Here is a 22,728-nt window from a genome sequence, read left to right on the forward strand (position 1 = left end):
AGTGGAAAAAAGAATATGTTCAAATATAAACTACACAGAAGCATTGTATGAAACTACTTTCTGTTCTGTGCATTCAACTAACAGAGTTGAACCTTACTTTTGATTGAGCCGTTCTGAAACACTCTTTCTGTAGAAACTGCAATTGGACATTCTGAGCGCTAAGAGGCCTATACTGGGAAAAAGAATGTCTACAAATAAAAACTACACAGAAGAATTGTGTGAAACTTCTTTCTGTTCTGTTTGTTCAACTAAAAGATTTGAACCTTAGTTTTGATTGAGCCGTTCTGAAACACTCTTTCTGTAGAAAATGCAAGTGGAGATTCGGAGCGCTAAGAGGGTAATAGTGGAAAAAGGAATGTCTCCAAATATAAACTACACAGAATCATTCTGTGAAACTTCTTTCTGATCTGTGCATTCAGCTAACAGAGTTAAACCATACTTTTGATTGAGCAGATCTGAACACTCTTTCTGTAGAAAATGCAACTGGACATTTGGAGCGCTAAGAGAGTAGTAGTGGAAAAAGGAATATATTCAAATATAAACTACACAGAAGCATTCTGTGAAACTTCTTTCTGATCTGAGCATTCAGCTAACAGAGTTAAACCATACTTTTGATTGAGCAGTTTTGAAACACTCTGTCTGTAGAAAATGCAACTGGACATTCGTAGCGCTAAGTGGGTAATAGTGGAAAAAAGAATATGTTCAAATATAAACTACACAGAAGCATTGTATGAAACTTCTTTCTGTTCTGTGCATTCAACTAACAGAGTTGAACCTTACTTTTGATTGAGCCTTTCTGAAACACTCTTTCTGTAGAAACTGCAATTGGACATTCTGAGCGCTAAGAGGCCTATATTGGGAAAAATAATATCTTCAAATAAAAACTACACAGAAGCATTGTGTGAAACTTATTTCTGATATGTTCATTAAGCTAACAGAGTTAAACCATACTTTTGATTGCGCAGTTCTGAACACTCTTTCTGTAGAAAATGCAAGTGGACATTCGGAGCGCTAAGAGGGTAATAGTGGAAAAAGGAATATTTTCAAATATAAACTACACAGTATCATTCTGTGAAAATTCTTTCTGTTCTGTGCATTCAACTAACAGAGTTGAACCTTCCTTTTGATTGAGCCGTTCTGAAACACTCTTTCTGTAGAAACTGCAATTGGACATGCTAAGCGCTCAGAGGCCTACATTGGGAAAAAGGATATCTTCAAATAAAAACTACACAGATGCATTCTGTGAAACTTATTTCTGATCTGTAAATTCAGTTAACAGAGATAAAACATATTTTTGATTGAGCAGTTATGAAACACTCTTTTTGTAGAAAATGCAAGTGGAGATTCGGAGCGCTAAGAGGGTAATTGTGGAAAAAGGAATGTCTTCAAATACAAACTACACAGAATCATTCGGTGAAACTTCCTTCTGATCTGTGCATTCAGCAAACAGAGTTAAACCATACTTTTGATTGAGCAGATCTGAACACTCTTTCTGTAGAAAATGCAACTGGACATTTGGAGCGCTAAGAGAGTAGTAGTGGAAATGTAATATATTCAAATATAAACTACACAGAAGCATTCTGTGAAACTTCTTTCTGATCTGAGCATTCAGCTAACAGAGTTAAACCATACTTTTGATTGAGCAGTTTTGAAACACTCTATCTGTAGAATATGCAACTGGACATTCGTAGCGCTAAGTGGGTAATAGTGGAAAAAAGAATATGTTCAAATATAAACTACACAGAAGCATTGTATGAAACTTCTTTCTGTTCTGTGCATTCAACTAACAGAGTTGAACCTTACTTTTGATTGAGCCGTTCTGAAACACTCTTTCTGTAGAAACTGCAATTGGACATTCTGAGCGCTAAGAGGCCTATACTGGGAAAAAGAATGTCTACAAATAAAAACTACACAGAAGAATTGTGTGAAACTTCTTTCTGTTCTGTTTGTTCAACTAAAAGAGTTGAACCTTAGTTTTGATTGAGCCGTTCTGAAACACTCTTTCTGTAGAAAATGCAAGTGGAGATTCGGAGCGCTAAGAGGGTAATAGTGGAAGAAGGAATGTCTCCAAATATAAACTACACAGAATCATTCTGTGAAACTTCTTTCTGATCTGTGCATTCAGCAAACAGAATTAAACCATACTTTTGATTGAGCAGATCTGAACACTCTTTCTGTAGAAAATGCAACTGGACATTTGGAGCGCTAAGAGAGTAGTAGTGGAAAAAGGAATATATTCAAATATAAACTACACAGAAGCATTCTGTGAAACTTCTTTCTGATCTGAGCATTCAGCTAACAGAGTTAAACCATACTTTTGATTGAGCAGTTTTGAAACACTCTGTCTGTAGAAAATGCAACTGGACATTCGTAGCGCTAAGTGGGTAATAGTGGAAAAAAGAATATGTTCAAATATAAACTACACAGAAGCATTGTATGAAACTTCTTTCTGTTCTGTGCATTTAACTAACAGAGTTGAACCTTACTTTTGATTGAGCCTTTCTGAAACACTCTTTCTGTAGAAACTGCAATTGGACATTCTGAGCGCTAAGAGGCCTATATTGGGAAAAATAATATCTTCAAATAAAAACTACACAGAAGCATTGTGTGAAATTTATTTCTGATATGTTCATTAAGCTAACAGAGTTAAACCATACTTTTGATTGCGAAGTTCTGAACACTCTTTCTGTAGAAAATGCAAGTGGACATTCGGAGCGCTAAGAGGGTAATAGTGGAAAAAGGAATATATTCAAATATAAACTACACAGTAGCATTCTGTGAAAATTCTTTCTGTTCTGTGCATTCAACTAACAGAGTTGAACCTTACTTTTGATTGAGCCGTTCTGAAACACTCTTTCTGTAGAAACTGCAATTGGACATGCTAAGCGCTAAGAGGCCTACATTGGGAAAATGAATATCTTCAAATAAAAACTACACAGATGCATTCTGTGAAACTTATTTCTGATCTGTAAATTCAGTTAACAGAGATAAAACATATTTTTGATTGAGCAGTTATGAAACACTCTTTTTGTAGAAAATGCAAGTGGAGATTCGGAGCGCTAAGAGGGTAATAGTGGAAAAAGGAATGTCTTCAAATATAAACTACACAGAATCATTCGGTGAAACTTCTTTCTGATCTGTGCATTCAGCTAACAGAGTTAAACCATACTTTTGATTGAGCAGATCTGAACACTCTTTCTGTAGAAAATGCAACTGGACATTTGGAGCGCTAAGAGCGTAGTAGTGGAAATGTAATATATTCAAATATAAACTACACAGAAGCATTCTGTGAAACTTCTTTCTGATCTGAGCATTCACCTAACAGAGTTAAACCATGCTTTTGATTGAGCAGTTTTGAAACACTCTGTCTGTAGAAAATGCAACTGGACATTCGTAGCGCTAAGTGGGTAATAGTGGAAAAAAGAATATGTTCAAATATAAACTACACAGAAGCATTGTATGAAACTTCTTTCTGTTCTGTGCATTCAACTAACAGAGTTGAACCTTACTTTTGATTGAGCCTTTCTGAAACACTCTTTCTGTAGAAACTGCAATTGGACATTCTGAGCGCTAAGAGGCCTATATTGGGAAAAATAATATCTTCAAATAAAAACTACACAGAAGCATTGTGTGAAACTTATTTCTGATATGTTCATTAAGCTAACAGAGTTAAACCATACTTTGATTGCGCAGTTCTGAACACTCTTTCTGTAGAAAATGCAAGTGGACATTCGGAGCGCTAAGAGGGTAATAGTGGAAAAAGGAATATATTCAAATATAAACTACACAGTAGCATTCTGTGAAAATTCTTTCTGTTCTGTGCATTCAACTAACAGAGTTGAACCTTACTTTTGATTGAGCCGTTCTGAAACACTCTTTCTGTAGAAACTGCAATTGGACATGCTAAGCGCTAAGAGGCCTACATTGGGAAAAAGAATATCTTCAAATAAAAACTACACAGATGCATTCTGTGAAACTTATTTCTGATCTGTAAATTCAGTTAACAGAGATAAAACATATTTTTGATTGAGCAGTTATGAAACACTCTTTTTGTAGAAAATGCAAGTGGAGATTCGGAGCGCTAAGAGGGTAATAGTGGAAAAAGGAATGTCTTCAAATATAAACTACACAGAATCATTCGGTGAAACTTCTTTCTGATCTGTGCATTCAGCTAACAGAGTTAAACCATACTTTTGATTGAGCAGATCTGAACACTCTTTCTGTAGAAAATGCAACTGGATATTTGGAGCGCTAAGAGCGTAGTAGTGGAAATGTAATATATTCAAATATAAACTACACAGAAGCATTCTGTGAAACTTCTTTCTGATCTGAGCATTCACCTAACAGAGTTAAACCATGCTTTTGATTGAGCAGTTTTGAAACACTCTGTCTGTAGAAAATGCAACTGGACATTCGTAGCGCTAAGTGGGTAATAGTGGAAAAAAGAATATGTTCAAATATAAACTACACAGAAGCATTGTATGAAACTACTTTCTGTTCTGTGCATTCAACTAACAGAGTTGAACCTTACTTTTGATTGAGCCGTTCTGAAACACTCTTTCTGTAGAAACTGCAATTGGACATTCTGAGCGCTAAGAGGCCTATACTGGGAAAAAGAATGTCTACAAATAAAAACTACACAGAAGAATTGTGTGAAACTTCTTTCTGTTCTGTTTGTTCAACTAAAAGATTTGAACCTTAGTTTTGATTGAGCCGTTCTGAAACACTCTTTCTGTAGAAAATGCAAGTGGAGATTCGGAGCGCTAAGAGGGTAATAGTGGAAAAAGGAATGTCTCCAAATATAAACTACACAGAATCATTCTGTGAAACTTCTTTCTGATCTGTGCATTCAGCTAACAGAGTTAAACCATACTTTTGATTGAGCAGATCTGAACACTCTTTCTGTAGAAAATGCAACTGGACATTTGGAGCGCTAAGAGAGTAGTAGTGGAAAAAGGAATATATTCAAATATAAACTACACAGAAGCATTCTGTGAAACTTCTTTCTGATCTGAGCATTCAGCTAACAGAGTTAAACCATACTTTTGATTGAGCAGTTTTGAAACACTCTGTCTGTAGAAAATGCAACTGGACATTCGTAGCGCTAAGTGGGTAATAGTGGAAAAAAGAATATGTTCAAATATAAACTACACAGAAGCATTGTATGAAACTTCTTTCTGTTCTGTGCATTCAACTAACAGAGTTGAACCTTACTTTTGATTGAGCCTTTCTGAAACACTCTTTCTGTAGAAACTGCAATTGGACATTCTGAGCGCTAAGAGGCCTATATTGGGAAAAATAATATCTTCAAATAAAAACTACACAGAAGCATTGTGTGAAACTTATTTCTGATATGTTCATTAAGCTAACAGAGTTAAACCATACTTTTGATTGCGCAGTTCTGAACACTCTTTCTGTAGAAAATGCAAGTGGACATTCGGAGCGCTAAGAGGGTAATAGTGGAAAAAGGAATATATTCAAATATAAACTACACAGTAGCATTCTGTGAAAATTCTTTCTGTTCTGTGCATTCAACTAACAGAGTTGAACCTTCCTTTTGATTGAGCCGTTCTGAAACACTCTTTCTGTAGAAACTGCAATTGGACATGCTAAGCGCTCAGAGGCCTACATTGGGAAAAAGGATATCTTCAAATAAAAACTACACAGATGCATTCTGTGAAACTTATTTCTGATCTGTAAATTCAGTTAACAGAGATAAAACATATTTTTGATTGAGCAGTTATGAAACACTCTTTTTGTAGAAAATGCAAGTGGAGATTCGGAGCGCTAAGAGGGTAATAGTGGAAAAAGGAATGTCTTCAAATATAAACTACACAGAATCATTCGGTGAAACTTCTTTCTGATCTGTGCATTCAGCTAACAGAGTTAAACCATACTTTTGATTGAGCAGATCTGAACACTCTTTCTGTAGAAAATGCAACTGGACATTTGGAGCGCTAAGAGAGTAGTAGTGGAAATGTAATATATTCAAATATAAACTACACAGAAGCATTCTGTGAAACTTCTTTCTGATCTGAGCATTCAGCTAACAGAGTTAAACCATACTTTTGATTGAGCAGTTTTGAAACACTCTATCTGTAGAATATGCAACTGGACATTCGTAGCGCTAAGTGGGTAATAGTGGAAAAAAGAATATGTTCAAATATAAACTACACAGAAGCATTGTATGAAACTTCTTTCTGTTCTGTGCATTCAACTAACAGAGTTGAACCTTACTTTTGATTGAGCCGTTCTGAAACACTCTTTCTGTAGAAACTGCAATTGGACATTCTGAGCGCTAAGAGGCCTATACTGGGAAAAAGAATGTCTACAAATAAAAACTACACAGAAGAATTGTGTGAAACTTCTTTCTGTTCTGTTTGTTCAACTAAAAGAGTTGAACCTTAGTTTTGATTGAGCCGTTCTGAAACACTCTTTCTGTAGAAAATGCAAGTGGAGATTCGGAGCGCTAAGAGGGTAATAGTGGAAGAAGGAATGTCTCCAAATATAAACTACACAGAATCATTCTGTGAAACTTCTTTCTGATCTGTGCATTCAGCAAACAGAATTAAACCATACTTTTGATTGAGCAGATCTGAACACTCTTTCTGTAGAAAATGCAACTGGACATTTGGAGCGCTAAGAGAGTAGTAGTGGAAAAAGGAATATATTCAAATATAAACTACACAGAAGCATTCTGTGAAACTTCTTTCTGATCTGAGCATTCAGCTAACAGAGTTAAACCATACTTTTGATTGAGCAGTTTTGAAACACTCTGTCTGTAGAAAATGCAACTGGACATTCGTAGCGCTAAGTGGGTAATAGTGGAAAAAAGAATATGTTCAAATATAAACTACACAGAAGCATTGTATGAAACTTCTTTCTGTTCTGTGCATTCAACTAACAGAGTTGAACCTTAATTTTGATTGAGCCTTTCTGAAACACTCTTTCTGTAGAAACTGCAATTGGACATTCTGAGCGCTAAGAGGCCTATATTGGGAAAAATAATATCTTCAAATAAAAACTACACAGAAGCATTGTGTGAAACTTATTTCTGATATGTTCATTAAGCTAACAGAGTTAAACCATACTTTTGATTGCGAAGTTCTGAACACTCTTTCTGTAGAAAATGCAAGTGGACATTCGGAGCGCTAAGAGGGTAATAGTGGAAAAAGGAATATATTCAAATATAAACTACACAGTAGCATTCTGTGAAAATTCTTTCTGTTCTGTGCATTCAACTAACAGAGTTGAACCTTACTTTTGATTGAGCCGTTCTGAAACACTCTTTCTGTAGAAACTGCAATTGGACATGCTAAGCGCTAAGAGGCCTACATTGGGAAAATGAATATCTTCAAATAAAAACTACACAGATGCATTCTGTGAAACTTATTTCTGATCTGTAAATTCAGTTAACAGAGATAAAACATATTTTTGATTGAGCAGTTATGAAACACTCTTTTTGTAGAAAATGCAAGTGGAGATTCGGAGCGCTAAGAGGGTAATAGTGGAAAAAGGAATGTCTTCAAATATAAACTACACAGAATCATTCGGTGAAACTTCTTTCTGATCTGTGCATTCAGCTAACAGAGTTAAACCATACTTTTGATTGAGCAGATCTGAACACTCTTTCTGTAGAAAATGCAACTGGACATTTGGAGCGCTAAGAGCGTAGTAGTGGAAATGTAATATATTCAAATATAAACTACACAGAAGCATTCTGTGAAACTTCTTTCTGATCTGAGCATTCACCTAACAGAGTTAAACCATGCTTTTGATTGAGCAGTTTTGAAACACTCTGTCTGTAGAAAATGCAACTGGACATTCGTAGCGCTAAGTGGGTAATAGTGGAAAAAAGAATATGTTCAAATATAAACTACACAGAAGCATTGTATGAAACTTCTTTCTGTTCTGTGCATTCAATTAACAGAGTTGAACCTTACTTTTGATTGAGCCGTTCTGAAACACTCTTTCTGTAGAAACTGCAATTGGACATTCTGAGCGCTAAGAGGCCTATACTGGGAAAAAGAATGTCTACAAATAAAAACTACACAGAAGAATTGTGTGAAACTTCTTTCTGTTCTGTTTGTTCAACTAAAAGAGTTGAACCTTAGTTTTGATTGAGCCGTTCTGAAACACTCTTTCTGTAGAAAATGCAAGTGGAGATTCGGAGCGCTAAGAGGGTAATAGTGGAAAAAGGAATGTCTCCAAATATAAACTACACAGAATCATTCTGTGAAACTTCTTTCTGATCTGTGCATTCAGCTAACAGAGTTAAACCATACTTTTGATTGAGCAGATCTGAACACTCTTTCTGTAGAAAATGCAACTGGACATTTGGAGCGCTAAGAGAGTAGTAGTGGAAAAAGGAATATATTCAAATATAAACTACACAGAAGCATTCTGTGAAACTTCTTTCTGATCTGAGCATTCAGCTAACAGAGTTAAACCATACTTTTGATTGAGCAGTTTTGAAACACTCTGTCTGTAGAAAATGCAACTGGACATTCGTAGCGCTAAGTGGGTAATAGTGGAAAAAAGAATATGTTCAAATATAAACTACACAGAAGCATTGTATGAAACTTCTTTCTGTTCTGTGCATTCAACTAACAGAGTTGAACCTTACTTTTGATTGAGCCTTTCTGAAACACTCTTTCTGTAGAAACTGCAATTGGACATTCTGAGCGCTAAGAGGCCTATATTGGGAAAAATAATATCTTCAAATAAAAACTACACAGAAGCATTGTGTGAAACTTATTTCTGATATGTTCATTAAGCTAACAGAGTTAAACCATACTTTTGATTGCGCAGTTCTGAACACTCTTTCTGTAGAAAATGCAAGTGGACATTCGGAGCGCTAAGAGGGTAATAGTGGAAAAAGGAATATATTCAAATATAAACTACACAGTAGCATTCTGTGAAAATTCTTTCTGTTCTGTGCATTCAACTAACAGAGTTGAACCTTCCTTTTGATTGAGCCGTTCTGAAACACTCTTTCTGTAGAAACTGCAATTGGACATGCTAAGCGCTCAGAGGCCTACATTGGGAAAAAGGATATCTTCAAATAAAAACTACACAGATGCATTCTGTGAAACTTATTTCTGATCTGTAAATTCAGTTAACAGAGATAAAACATATTTTTGATTGAGCAGTTATGAAACACTCTTTTTGTAGAAAATGCAAGTGGAGATTCGGAGCGCTAAGAGGGTAATAGTGGAAAAAGGAATGTCTTCAAATATAAACTACACAGAATCATTCGGTGAAACTTCTTTCTGATCTGTGCATTCAGCTAACAGAGTTAAACCATACTTTTGATTGAGCAGATCTGAACACTCTTTCTGTAGAAAATGCAACTGGACATTTGGATCGCTAAGAGAGTAGTAGTGGAAATGTAATATATTCAAATATAAACTACACAGAAGCATTCTGTGAAACTTCTTTCTGATCTGAGCATTCAGCTAACAGAGTTAAACCATACTTTTGATTGAGCAGTTTTGAAACACTCTATCTGTAGAATATGCAACTGGACATTCGTAGCGCTAAGTGGGTAATAGTGGAAAAAAGAATATGTTCAAATATAAACTACACAGAAGCATTGTATGAAACTTCTTTCTGTTCTGTGCATTCAACTAACAGAGTTGAACCTTACTTTTGATTGAGCCGTTCTGAAACACTCTTTCTGTAGAAACTGCAATTGGACATTCTGAGCGCTAAGAGGCCTATACTGGGAAAAAGAATGTCTACAAATAAAAACTACACAGAAGAATTGTGTGAAACTTCTTTCTGTTCTGTTTGTTCAACTAAAAGAGTTGAACCTTAGTTTTGATTGAGCCGTTCTGAAACACTCTTTCTGTAGAAAATGCAAGTGGAGATTCGGAGCGCTAAGAGGGTAATAGTGGAAGAAGGAATGTCTCCAAATATAAACTACACAGAATCATTCTGTGAAACTTCTTTCTGATCTGTGCATTCAGCAAACAGAATTAAACCATACTTTTGATTGAGCAGATCTGAACACTCTTTCTGTAGAAAATGCAACTGGACATTTGGAGCGCTAAGAGAGTAGTAGTGGAAAAAGGAATATATTCAAATATAAACTACACAGAAGCATTCTGTGAAACTTCTTTCTGATCTGAGCATTCAGCTAACAGAGTTAAACCATACTTTTGATTGAGCAGTTTTGAAACACTCTGTCTGTAGAAAATGCAACTGGACATTCGTAGCGCTAAGTGGGTAATAGTGGAAAAAAGAATATGTTCAAATATAAACTACACAGAAGCATTGTATGAAACTTCTTTCTGTTCTGTGCATTCAACTAACAGAGTTGAACCTTACTTTTGATTGAGCCTTTCTGAAACACTCTTTCTGTAGAAACTGCAATTGGACATTCTGAGCGCTAAGAGGCCTATATTGGGAAAAATAATATCTTCAAATAAAAACTACACAGAAGCATTGTGTGAAACTTATTTCTGATATGTTCATTAAGCTAACAGAGTTAAACCATACTTTTGATTGCGAAGTTCTGAACACTCTTTCTGTAGAAAATGCAAGTGGACATTCGGAGCGCTAAGAGGGTAATAGTGGAAAAAGGAATATATTCAAATATAAACTACACAGTAGCATTCTGTGAAAATTCTTTCTGTTCTGTGCATTCAACTAACAGAGTTGAACCTTACTTTTGATTGAGCCGTTCTGAAACACTCTTTCTGTAGAAACTGCAATTGGACATGCTAAGCGCTAAGAGGCCTACATTGGGAAAATGAATATCTTCAAATAAAAACTACACAGATGCATTCTGTGAAACTTATTTCTGATCTGTAAATTCAGTTAACAGAGATAAAACATATTTTTGATTGAGCAGTTATGAAACACTCTTTTTGTAGAAAATGCAAGTGGAGATTCGGAGCGCTAAGAGGGTAATAGTGGAAAAAGGAATGTCTTCAAATATAAACTACACAGAATCATTCGGTGAAACTTCTTTCTGATCTGTGCATTCAGCTAACAGAGTTAAACCATACTTTTGATTGAGCAGATCTGAACACTCTTTCTGTAGAAAATGCAACTGGACATTTGGAGCGCTAAGAGCGTAGTAGTGGAAATGTAATATATTCAAATATAAACTACACAGAAGCATTCTGTGAAACTTCTTTCTGATCTGAGCATTCACCTAACAGAGTTAAACCATGCTTTTGATTGAGCAGTTTTGAAACACTCTGTCTGTAGAAAATGCAACTGGACATTCGTAGCGCTAAGTGGGTAATAGTGGAAAAAAGAATATGTTCAAATATAAACTACACAGAAGCATTGTATGAAACTTCTTTCTGTTCTGTGCATTCAATTAACAGAGTTGAACCTTACTTTTGATTGAGCCGTTCTGAAACACTCTTTCTGTAGAAACTGCAATTTGACATTCTGAGCGCTAAGAGGCCTATACTGGGAAAAAGAATGTCTACAAATAAAAACTACACAGAAGAATTGTGTGAAACTTCTTTCTGTTCTGTTTGTTCAACTAAAAGAGTTGAACCTTAGTTTTGATTGAGCCGTTCTGAAACACTCTTTCTGTAGAAAATGCAAGTGGAGATTCGGAGCGCTAAGAGGGTAATAGTGGAAAAAGGAATGTCTCCAAATATAAACTACACAGAATCATTCTGTGAAACTTCTTTCTGATCTGTGCATTCAGCTAACAGAGTTAAACCATACTTTTGATTGAGCAGATCTGAACACTCTTTCTGTAGAAAATGCAACTGGACATTTGGAGCGCTAAGAGAGTAGTAGTGGAAAAAGGAATATATTCAAATATAAACTACACAGAAGCATTCTGTGAAACTTCTTTCTGATCTGAGCATTCAGCTAACAGAGTTAAACCATACTTTTGATTGAGCAGTTTTGAAACACTCTGTCTGTAGAAAATGCAACTGGACATTCGTAGCGCTAAGTGGGTAATAGTGGAAAAAAGAATATGTTCAAATATAAACTACACAGAAGCATTGTATGAAACTTCTTTCTGTTCTGTGCATTCAACTAACAGAGTTGAACCTTACTTTTGATTGAGCCTTTCTGAAACACTCTTTCTGTAGAAACTGCAATTGGACATTCTGAGCGCTAAGAGGCCTATATTGGGAAAAATAATATCTTCAAATAAAAACTACACAGAAGCATTGTGTGAAACTTATTTCTGATATGTTCATTAAGCTAACAGAGTTAAACCATATTTTGATTGCGCAGTTCTGAACACTCTTTCTGTAGAAAATGCAAGTGGACATTCGGAGCGCTAAGAGGGTAATAGTGGAAAAAGGAATATATTCAAATATAAACTACACAGTAGCATTCTGTGAAAATTCTTTCTGTTCTGTGCATTCAACTAACAGAGTTGAACCTTACTTTTGATTGAGCCGTTCTGAAACACTCTTTCTGTAGAAACTGCAATTGGACATGCTAAGCGCTAAGAGGCCTACATTGGGAAAAAGAATATCTTCAAATAAAAACTACACAGATGCATTCTGTGAAACTTATTTCTGATCTGTAAATTCAGTTAACAGAGATAAAACATATTTTTGATTGAGCAGTTATGAAACACTCTTTTTGTAGAAAATGCAAGTGGAGATTCGGAGCGCTAAGAGGGTAATAGTGGAAAAAGGAATGTCTTCAAATATAAACTACACAGAATCATTCGGTGAAACTTCTTTCTGATCTGTGCATTCAGCTAACAGAGTTAAACCATACTTTTGATTGAGCAGATCTGAACACTCTTTCTGTAGAAAATGCAACTGGATATTTGGAGCGCTAAGAGCGTAGTAGTGGAAATGTAATATATTCAAATATAAACTACACAGAAGCATTCTGTGAAACTTCTTTCTGATCTGAGCATTCACCTAACAGAGTTAAACCATGCTTTTGATTGAGCAGTTTTGAAACACTCTGTCTGTAGAAAATGCAACTGGACATTCGTAGCGCTAAGTGGGTAATAGTGGAAAAAAGAATATGTTCAAATATAAACTACACAGAAGCATTGTATGAAACTACTTTCTGTTCTGTGCATTCAACTAACAGAGTTGAACCTTACTTTTGATTGAGCCGTTCTGAAACACTCTTTCTGTAGAAACTGCAATTGGACATTCTGAGCGCTAAGAGGCCTATACTGGGAAAAAGAATGTCTACAAATAAAAACTACACAGAAGAATTGTGTGAAACTTCTTTCTGTTCTGTTTGTTCAACTAAAAGATTTGAACCTTAGTTTTGATTGAGCCGTTCTGAAACACTCTTTCTGTAGAAAATGCAAGTGGAGATTCGGAGCGCTAAGAGGGTAATAGTGGAAAAAGGAATGTCTCCAAATATAAACTACACAGAATCATTCTGTGAAACTTCTTTCTGATCTGTGCATTCAGCTAACAGAGTTAAACCATACTTTTGATTGAGCAGATCTGAACACTCTTTCTGTAGAAAATGCAACTGGACATTTGGAGCGCTAAGAGAGTAGTAGTGGAAAAAGGAATATATTCAAATATAAACTACACAGAAGCATTCTGTGAAACTTCTTTCTGATCTGAGCATTCAGCTAACAGAGTTAAACCATACTTTTGATTGAGCAGTTTTGAAACACTCTGTCTGTAGAAAATGCAACTGGACATTCGTAGCGCTAAGTGGGTAATAGTGGAAAAAAGAATATGTTCAAATATAAACTACACAGAAGCATTGTATGAAACTTCTTTCTGTTCTGTGCATTCAACTAACAGAGTTGAACCTTACTTTTGATTGAGCCTTTCTGAAACACTCTTTCTGTAGAAACTGCAATTGGACATTCTGAGCGCTAAGAGGCCTATATTGGGAAAAATAATATCTTCAAATAAAAACTACACAGAAGCATTGTGTGAAACTTATTTCTGATATGTTCATTAAGCTAACAGAGTTAAACCATACTTTTGATTGCGCAGTTCTGAACACTCTTTCTGTAGAAAATGCAAGTGGACATTCGGAGCGCTAAGAGGGTAATAGTGGAAAAAGGAATATATTCAAATATAAACTACACAGTAGCATTCTGTGAAAATTCTTTCTGTTCTGTGCATTCAACTAACAGAGTTGAACCTTCCTTTTGATTGAGCCGTTCTGAAACACTCTTTCTGTAGAAACTGCAATTGGACATGCTAAGCGCTCAGAGGCCTACATTGGGAAAAAGGATATCTTCAAATAAAAACTACACAGATGCATTCTGTGAAACTTATTTCTGATCTGTAAATTCAGTTAACAGAGATAAAACATATTTTTGATTGAGCAGTTATGAAACACTCTTTTTGTAGAAAATGCAAGTGGAGATTCGGAGCGCTAAGAGGGTAATAGTGGAAAAAGGAATGTCTTCAAATATAAACTACACAGAATCATTCGGTGAAACTTCTTTCTGATCTGTGCATTCAGCAAACAGAGTTAAACCATACTTTTGATTGAGCAGATCTGAACACTCTTTCTGTAGAAAATGCAACTGGACATTTGGAGCGCTAAGAGAGTAGTAGTGGAAATGTAATATATTCAAATATAAACTACACAGAAGCATTCTGTGAAACTTCTTTCTGATCTGAGCATTCAGCTAACAGAGTTAAACCATACTTTTGATTGAGCAGTTTTGAAACACTCTATCTGTAGAATATGCAACTGGACATTCGTAGCGCTAAGTGGGTAATAGTGGAAAAAAGAATATGTTCAAATATAAACTACACAGAAGCATTGTATGAAACTTCTTTCTGTTCTGTGCATTCAACTAACAGAGTTGAACCTTACTTTTGATTGAGCCGTTCTGAAACACTCTTTCTGTAGAAACTGCAATTGGACATTCTGAGCGCTAAGAGGCCTATACTGGGAAAAAGAATGTCTACAAATAAAAACTACACAGAAGAATTGTGTGAAACTTCTTTCTGTTCTGTTTGTTCAACTAAAAGATTTGAACCTTAGTTTTGATTGAGCCGTTCTGAAACACTCTTTCTGTAGAAAATGCAAGTGGAGATTCGGAGCGCTAAGAGGGTAATAGTGGAAAAAGGAATGTCTCCAAATATAAACTACACAGAATCATTCTGTGAAACTTCTTTCTGATCTGTGCATTCAGCTAACAGAGTTAAACCATACTTTTGATTGAGCAGATCTGAACACTCTTTCTGTAGAAAATGCAACTGGACATTTGGAGCGCTAAGAGAGTAGTAGTGGAAAAAGGAATATATTCAAATATAAACTACACAGAAGCATTCTGTGAAACTTCTTTCTGATCTGAGCATTCAGCTAACAGAGTTAAACCATACTTTTGATTGAGCAGTTTTGAAACACTCTGTCTGTAGAAAATGCAACTGGACATTCGTAGCGCTAAGTGGGTAATAGTGGAAAAAAGAATATGTTCAAATATAAACTACACAGAAGCATTGTATGAAACTTCTTTCTGTTCTGTGCATTCAACTAACAGAGTTGAACCTTACTTTTGATTGAGCCTTTCTGAAACACTCTTTCTGTAGAAACTGCAATTGGACATTCTGAGCGCTAAGAGGCCTATATTGGGAAAAATAATATCTTCAAATAAAAACTACACAGAAGCATTGTGTGAAACTTATTTCTGATATGTTCATTAAGCTAACAGAGTTAAACCATACTTTTGATTGCGCAGTTCTGAACACTCTTTCTGTAGAAAATGCAAGTGGACATTCGGAGCGCTAAGAGGGTAATAGTGGAAAAAGGAATATATTCAAATATAAACTACACAGTAGCATTCTGTGAAAATTCTTTCTGTTCTGTGCATTCAACTAACAGAGTTGAACCTTCCTTTTGATTGAGCCGTTCTGAAACACTCTTTCTGTAGAAACTGCAATTGGACATGCTAAGCGCTCAGAGGCCTACATTGGGAAAAAGGATATCTTCAAATAAAAACTACACAGATGCATTCTGTGAAACTTATTTCTGATCTGTAAATTCAGTTAACAGAGATAAAACATATTTTTGATTGAGCAGTTATGAAACACTCTTTTTGTAGAAAATGCAAGTGGAGATTCGGAGCGCTAAGAGGGTAATAGTGGAAAAAGGAATGTCTTCAAATATAAACTACACAGAATCATTCGGTGAAACTTCTTTCTGATCTGTGCATTCAGCAAACAGAGTTAAACCATACTTTTGATTGAGCAGATCTGAACACTCTTTCTGTAGAAAATGCAACTGGACATTTGGAGCGCTAAGAGAGTAGTAGTGGAAATGTAATATATTCAAATATAAACTACACAGAAGCATTCTGTGAAACTTCTTTCTGATCTGAGCATTCAGCTAACAGAGTTAAACCATACTTTTGATTGAGCAGTTTTGAAACACTCTATCTGTAGAATATGCAACTGGACATTCGTAGCGCTAAGTGGGTAATAGTGGAAAAAAGAATATGTTCAAATATAAACTACACAGAAGCATTGTATGAAACTTCTTTCTGTTCTGTGCATTCAACTAACAGAGTTGAACCTTACTTTTGATTGAGCCGTTCTGAAACACTCTTTCTGTAGAAACTGCAATTGGACATTCTGAGCGCTAAGAGGCCTATACTGGGAAAAAGAATGTCTACAAATAAAAACTACACAGAAGAATTGTGTGAAACTTCTTTCTGTTCTGTTTGTTCAACTAAAAGAGTTGAACCTTAGTTTTGATTGAGCCGTTCTGAAACACTCTTTCTGTAGAAAATGCAAGTGGAGATTCGGAGCGCTAAGAGGGTAATAGTGGAAGAAGGAATGTCTCCAAATATAAACTACACAGAATCATTCTGTGAAACTTCTTTCTGATCTGTGCATTCAGCAAACAGAATTAAACCATACTTTTGATTGAGCAGATCTGAACACTCTTTCTGTAGAAAATGCAACTGGACATTTGGAGCGCTAAGAGAGTAGTAGTGGAAAAAGGAATATATTCAAATATAAACTACACAGAAGCATTCTGTGAAACTTCTTTCTGATCTGAGCATTCAGCTAACAGAGTTAAACCATACTTTTGATTGAGCAGTTTTGAAACACTCTGTCTGTAGAAAATGCAACTGGACATTCGTAGCGCTAAGTGGGTAATAGTGGAAAAAAGAATATGTTCAAATATAAACTACACAGAAGCATTGTATGAAACTTCTTTCTGTTCTGTGCATTCAACTAACAGAGTTGAACCTTACTTTTGATTGAGCCTTTCTGAAACACTCTTTCTGTAGAAACTGCAATTGGACATTCTGAGCGCTAAGAGGCCTATATTGGGAAAAATAATATCTTCAAATAAAAACTACACAGAAGCATTGTGTGAAATTTATTTCTGATATGTTCATTAAGCTAACAGAGTTAAACCATACTTTTGATTGCGAAGTTCTGAACACTCTTTCTGTAGAAAATGCAAGTGGACATTCGGAGCGCTAAGAGGGTAATAGTGGAAAAAGGAATATATTCAAATATAAACTACACAGTAGCATTCTGTGAAAATTCTTTCTGTTCTGTGCATTCAACTAACAGAGTTGAACCTTACTTTTGATTGAGCCGTTCTGAAACACTCTTTCTGTAGAAACTGCAATTGGACATGCTAAGCGCTAAGAGGCCTACATTGGGAAAAAGAATATCTTCAAATAAAAACTACACAGATGCATTCTGTGAAACTTATTTCTGATCTGTAAATTCAGTTAACAGAGATAAAACATATTTTTGATTGAGCAGTTATGAAACACTCTTTTTGTAGAAAATGCAAGTGGAGATTCGGAGCGCTAAGAGGGTAATAGTGGAAAAAGGAATGTCTTCAAATATAAACTACACAGAATCATTCGGTGAAACTTCTTTCTGATCTGTGCATTCAGCTAACAGAGTTAAACCATACTTTTGATTGAGCAGATCTGAACACTCTTTCTGTAGAAAATGCAACTGGATATTTGGAGCGCTAAGAGCGTAGTAGTGGAAATGTAATATATTCAAATATAAACTACACAGAAGCATTCTGTGAAACTTCTTTCTGATCTGAGCATTCACCTAACAGAGTTAAACCATGCTTTTGATTGAGCAGTTTTGAAACACTCTGTCTGTAGAAAATGCAACTGGACATTCGTAGCGCTAAGTGGGTAATAGTGGAAAAAAGAATATGTTCAAATATAAACTACACAGAAGCATTGTATGAAACTACTTTCTGTTCTGTGCATTCAACTAACAGAGTTGAACCTTACTTTTGATTGAGCCGTTCTGAAACACTCTTTCTGTAGAAACTGCAATTGGACATTCTGAGCGCTAAGAGGCCTATACTGGGAAAAAGAATGTCTACAAATAAAAACTACACAGAAGAATTGTGTGAAACTTCTTTCTGTTCTGTTTGTTCAACTAAAAGATTTGAACCTTAGTTTTGATTGAGCCGTTCTGAAACACTCTTTCTGTAGAAAATGCAAGTGGAGATTCGGAGCGCTAAGAGGGTAATAGTGGAAAAAGGAATGTCTCCAAATATAAACTACACAGAATCATTCTGTGAAACTTCTTTCTGATCTGTGCATTCAGCTAACAGAGTTAAACCATACTTTTGATTGAGCAGATCTGAACACTCTTTCTGTAGAAAATGCAACTGGACATTTGGAGCGCTAAGAGAGTAGTAGTGGAAAAAGGAATATATTCAAATATAAACTACACAGAAGCATTCTGTGAAACTTCTTTCTGATCTGAGCATTCAGCTAACAGAGTTAAACCATACTTTTGATTGAGCAGTTTTGAAACACTCTGTCTGTAGAAAATGCAACTGGACATTCGTAGCGCTAAGTGGGTAATAGTGGAAAAAAGAATATGTTCAAATATAAACTACACAGAAGCATTGTATGAAACTTCTTTCTGTTCTGTGCATTCAACTAACAGAGTTGAACCTTACTTTTGATTGAGCCTTTCTGAAACACTCTTTCTGTAGAAACTGCAATTGGACATTCTGAGCGCTAAGAGGCCTATATTGGGAAAAATAATATCTTCAAATAAAAACTACACAGAAGCATTGTGTGAAACTTATTTCTGATATGTTCATTAAGCTAACAGAGTTAAACCATACTTTTGATTGCGCAGTTCTGAACACTCTTTCTGTAGAAAATGCAAGTGGACATTCGGAGCGCTAAGAGGGTAATAGTGGAAAAAGGAATATATTCAAATATAAACTACACAGTAGCATTCTGTGAAAATTCTTTCTGTTCTGTGCATTCAACTAACAGAGTTGAACCTTCCTTTTGATTGAGCCGTTCTGAAACACTCTTTCTGTAGAAACTGCAATTGGACATGCTAAGCGCTCAGAGGCCTACATTGGGAAAAAGGATATCTTCAAATAAAAACTACACAGATGCATTCTGTGAAACTTATTTCTGATCTGTAAATTCAGTTAACAGAGATAAAACATATTTTTGATTGAGCAGTTATGAAACACTCTTTTTGTAGAAAATGCAAGTGGAGATTCGGAGCGCTAAGAGGGTAATAGTGGAAAAAGGAATGTCTTCAAATATAAACTACACAGAATCATTCGGTGAAACTTCTTTCTGATCTGTGCATTCAGCAAACAGAGTTAAACCATACTTTTGATTGAGCAGATCTGAACACTCTTTCTGTAGAAAATGCAACTGGACATTTGGAGCGCTAAGAGAGTAGTAGTGGAAATGTAATATATTCAAATATAAACTACACAGAAGCATTCTGTGAAACTTCTTTCTGATCTGAGCATTCAGCTAACAGAGTTAAACCATACTTTTGATTGAGCAGTTTTGAAACACTCTATCTGTAGAATATGCAACTGGACATTCGTAGCGCTAAGTGGGTAATAGTGGAAAAAAGAATATGTTCAAATATAAACTACACAGAAGCATTGTATGAAACTTCTTTCTGTTCTGTGCATTCAACTAACAGAGTTGAACCTTACTTTTGATTGAGCCGTTCTGAAACACTCTTTCTGTAGAAACTGCAATTGGACATTCTGAGCGCTAAGAGGCCTATACTGGGAAAAAGAATGTCTACAAATAAAAACTACACAGAAGAATTGTGTGAAACTTCTTTCTGTTCTGTTTGTTCAACTAAAAGAGTTGAACCTTAGTTTTGATTGAGCCGTTCTGAAACACTCTTTCTGTAGAAAATGCAAGTGGAGATTCGGAGCGCTAAGAGGGTAATAGTGGAAGAAGGAATGTCTCCAAATATAAACTACACAGAATCATTCTGTGAAACTTCTTTCTGATCTGTGCATTCAGCAAACAGAATTAAACCATACTTTTGATTGAGCAGATCTGAACACTCTTTCTGTAGAAAATGCAACTGGACATTTGGAGCGCTAAGAGAGTAGTAGTGGAAAAAGGAATATATTCAAATATAAACTACACAGAAGCATTCTGTGAAACTTCTTTCTGATCTGAGCATTCAGCTAACAGAGTTAAACCATACTTTTGATTGAGCAGTTTTGAAACACTCTGTCTGTAGAAAATGCAACTGGACATTCGTAGCGCTAAGTGGGTAATAGTGGAAAAAAGAATATGTTCAAATATAAACTACACAGAAGCATTGTATGAAACTTCTTTCTGTTCTGTGCATTCAACTAACAGAGTTGAACCTTACTTTTGATTGAGCCTTTCTGAAACACTCTTTCTGTAGAAACTGCAATTGGACATTCTGAGCGCTAAGAGGCCTATATTGGGAAAAATAATATCTTCAAATAAAAACTACACAGAAGCATTGTGTGAAATTTATTTCTGATATGTTCATTAAGCTAACAGAGTTAAACCATACTTTTGATTGCGAAGTTCTGAACACTCTTTCTGTAGAAAATGCAAGTGGACATTCGGAGCGCTAAGAGGGTAATAGTGGAAAAAGGAATATATTCAAATATAAACTACACAGTAGCATTCTGTGAAAATTCTTTCTGTTCTGTGCATTCAACTAACAGAGTTGAACCTTACTTTTGATTGAGCCGTTCTGAAACACTCTTTCTGTAGAAACTGCAATTGGACATGCTAAGCGCTAAGAGGCCTACATTGGGAAAATGAATATCTTCAAATAAAAACTACACAGATGCATTCTGTGAAACTTATTTCTGATCTGTAAATTCAGTTAACAGAGATAAAACATATTTTTGATTGAGCAGTTATGAAACACTCTTTTTGTAGAAAATGCAAGTGGAGATTCGGAGCGCTAAGAGGGTAATAGTGGAAAAAGGAATGTCTTCAAATATAAACTACACAGAATCATTCGGTGAAACTTCTTTCTGATCTGTGCATTCAGCTAACAGAGTTAAACCATACTTTTGATTGAGCAGATCTGAACACTCTTTCTGTAGAAAATGCAACTGGACATTTGGAGCGCTAAGAGCGTAGTAGTGGAAATGTAATATATTCAAATATAAACTACACAGAAGCATTCTGTGAAACTTCTTTCTGATCTGAGCATTCACCTAACAGAGTTAAACCATGCTTTTGATTGAGCAGTTTTGAAACACTCTGTCTGTAGAAAATGCAACTGGACATTCGTAGCGCTAAGTGGGTAATAGTGGAAAAAAGAATATGTTCAAATATAAACTACACAGAAGCATTGTATGAAACTTCTTTCTGTTCTGTGCATTCAACTAACAGAGTTGAACCTTACTTTTGATTGAGCCTTTCTGAAACACTCTTTCTGTAGAAACTGCAATTGGACATTCTGAGCGCTAAGAGGCCTATATTGGGAAAAATAATATCTTCAAATAAAAACTACACAGAAGCATTGTGTGAAACTTATTTCTGATATGTTCATTAAGCTAACAGAGTTAAACCATACTTTGATTGCGCAGTTCTGAACACTCTTTCTGTAGAAAATGCAAGTGGACATTCGGAGCGCTAAGAGGGTAATAGTGGAAAAAGGAATATATTCAAATATAAACTACACAGTAGCATTCTGTGAAAATTCTTTCTGTTCTGTGCATTCAACTAACAGAGTTGAACCTTACTTTTGATTGAGCCGTTCTGAAACACTCTTTCTGTAGAAACTGCAATTGGACATGCTAAGCGCTAAGAGGCCTACATTGGGAAAAAGAATATCTTCAAATAAAAACTACACAGATGCATTCTGTGAAACTTATTTCTGATCTGTAAATTCAGTTAACAGAGATAAAACATATTTTTGATTGAGCAGTTATGAAACACTCTTTTTGTAGAAAATGCAAGTGGAGATTCGGAGCGCTAAGAGGGTAATAGTGGAAAAAGGAATGTCTTCAAATATAAACTACACAGAATCATTCGGTGAAACTTCTTTCTGATCTGTGCATTCAGCTAACAGAGTTAAACCATACTTTTGATTGAGCAGATCTGAACACTCTTTCTGTAGAAAATGCAACTGGATATTTGGAGCGCTAAGAGCGTAGTAGTGGAAATGTAATATATTCAAATATAAACTACACAGAAGCATTCTGTGAAACTTCTTTCTGATCTGAGCATTCACCTAACAGAGTTAAACCATGCTTTTGATTGAGCAGTTTTGAAACACTCTGTCTGTAGAAAATGCAACTGGACATTCGTAGCGCTAAGTGGGTAATAGTGGAAAAAAGAATATGTTCAAATATAAACTACACAGAAGCATTGTATGAAACTACTTTCTGTTCTGTGCATTCAACTAACAGAGTTGAACCTTACTTTTGATTGAGCCGTTCTGAAACACTCTTTCTGTAGAAACTGCAATTGGACATTCTGAGCGCTAAGAGGCCTATACTGGGAAAAAGAATGTCTACAAATAAAAACTACACAGAAGA

Source organism: Symphalangus syndactylus, chromosome 15 (genome assembly GCF_028878055.3).
Source record: "Symphalangus syndactylus isolate Jambi chromosome 15, NHGRI_mSymSyn1-v2.1_pri, whole genome shotgun sequence".
NCBI classification, from domain to species: Eukaryota; Metazoa; Chordata; class Mammalia; order Primates; family Hylobatidae; genus Symphalangus; species Symphalangus syndactylus.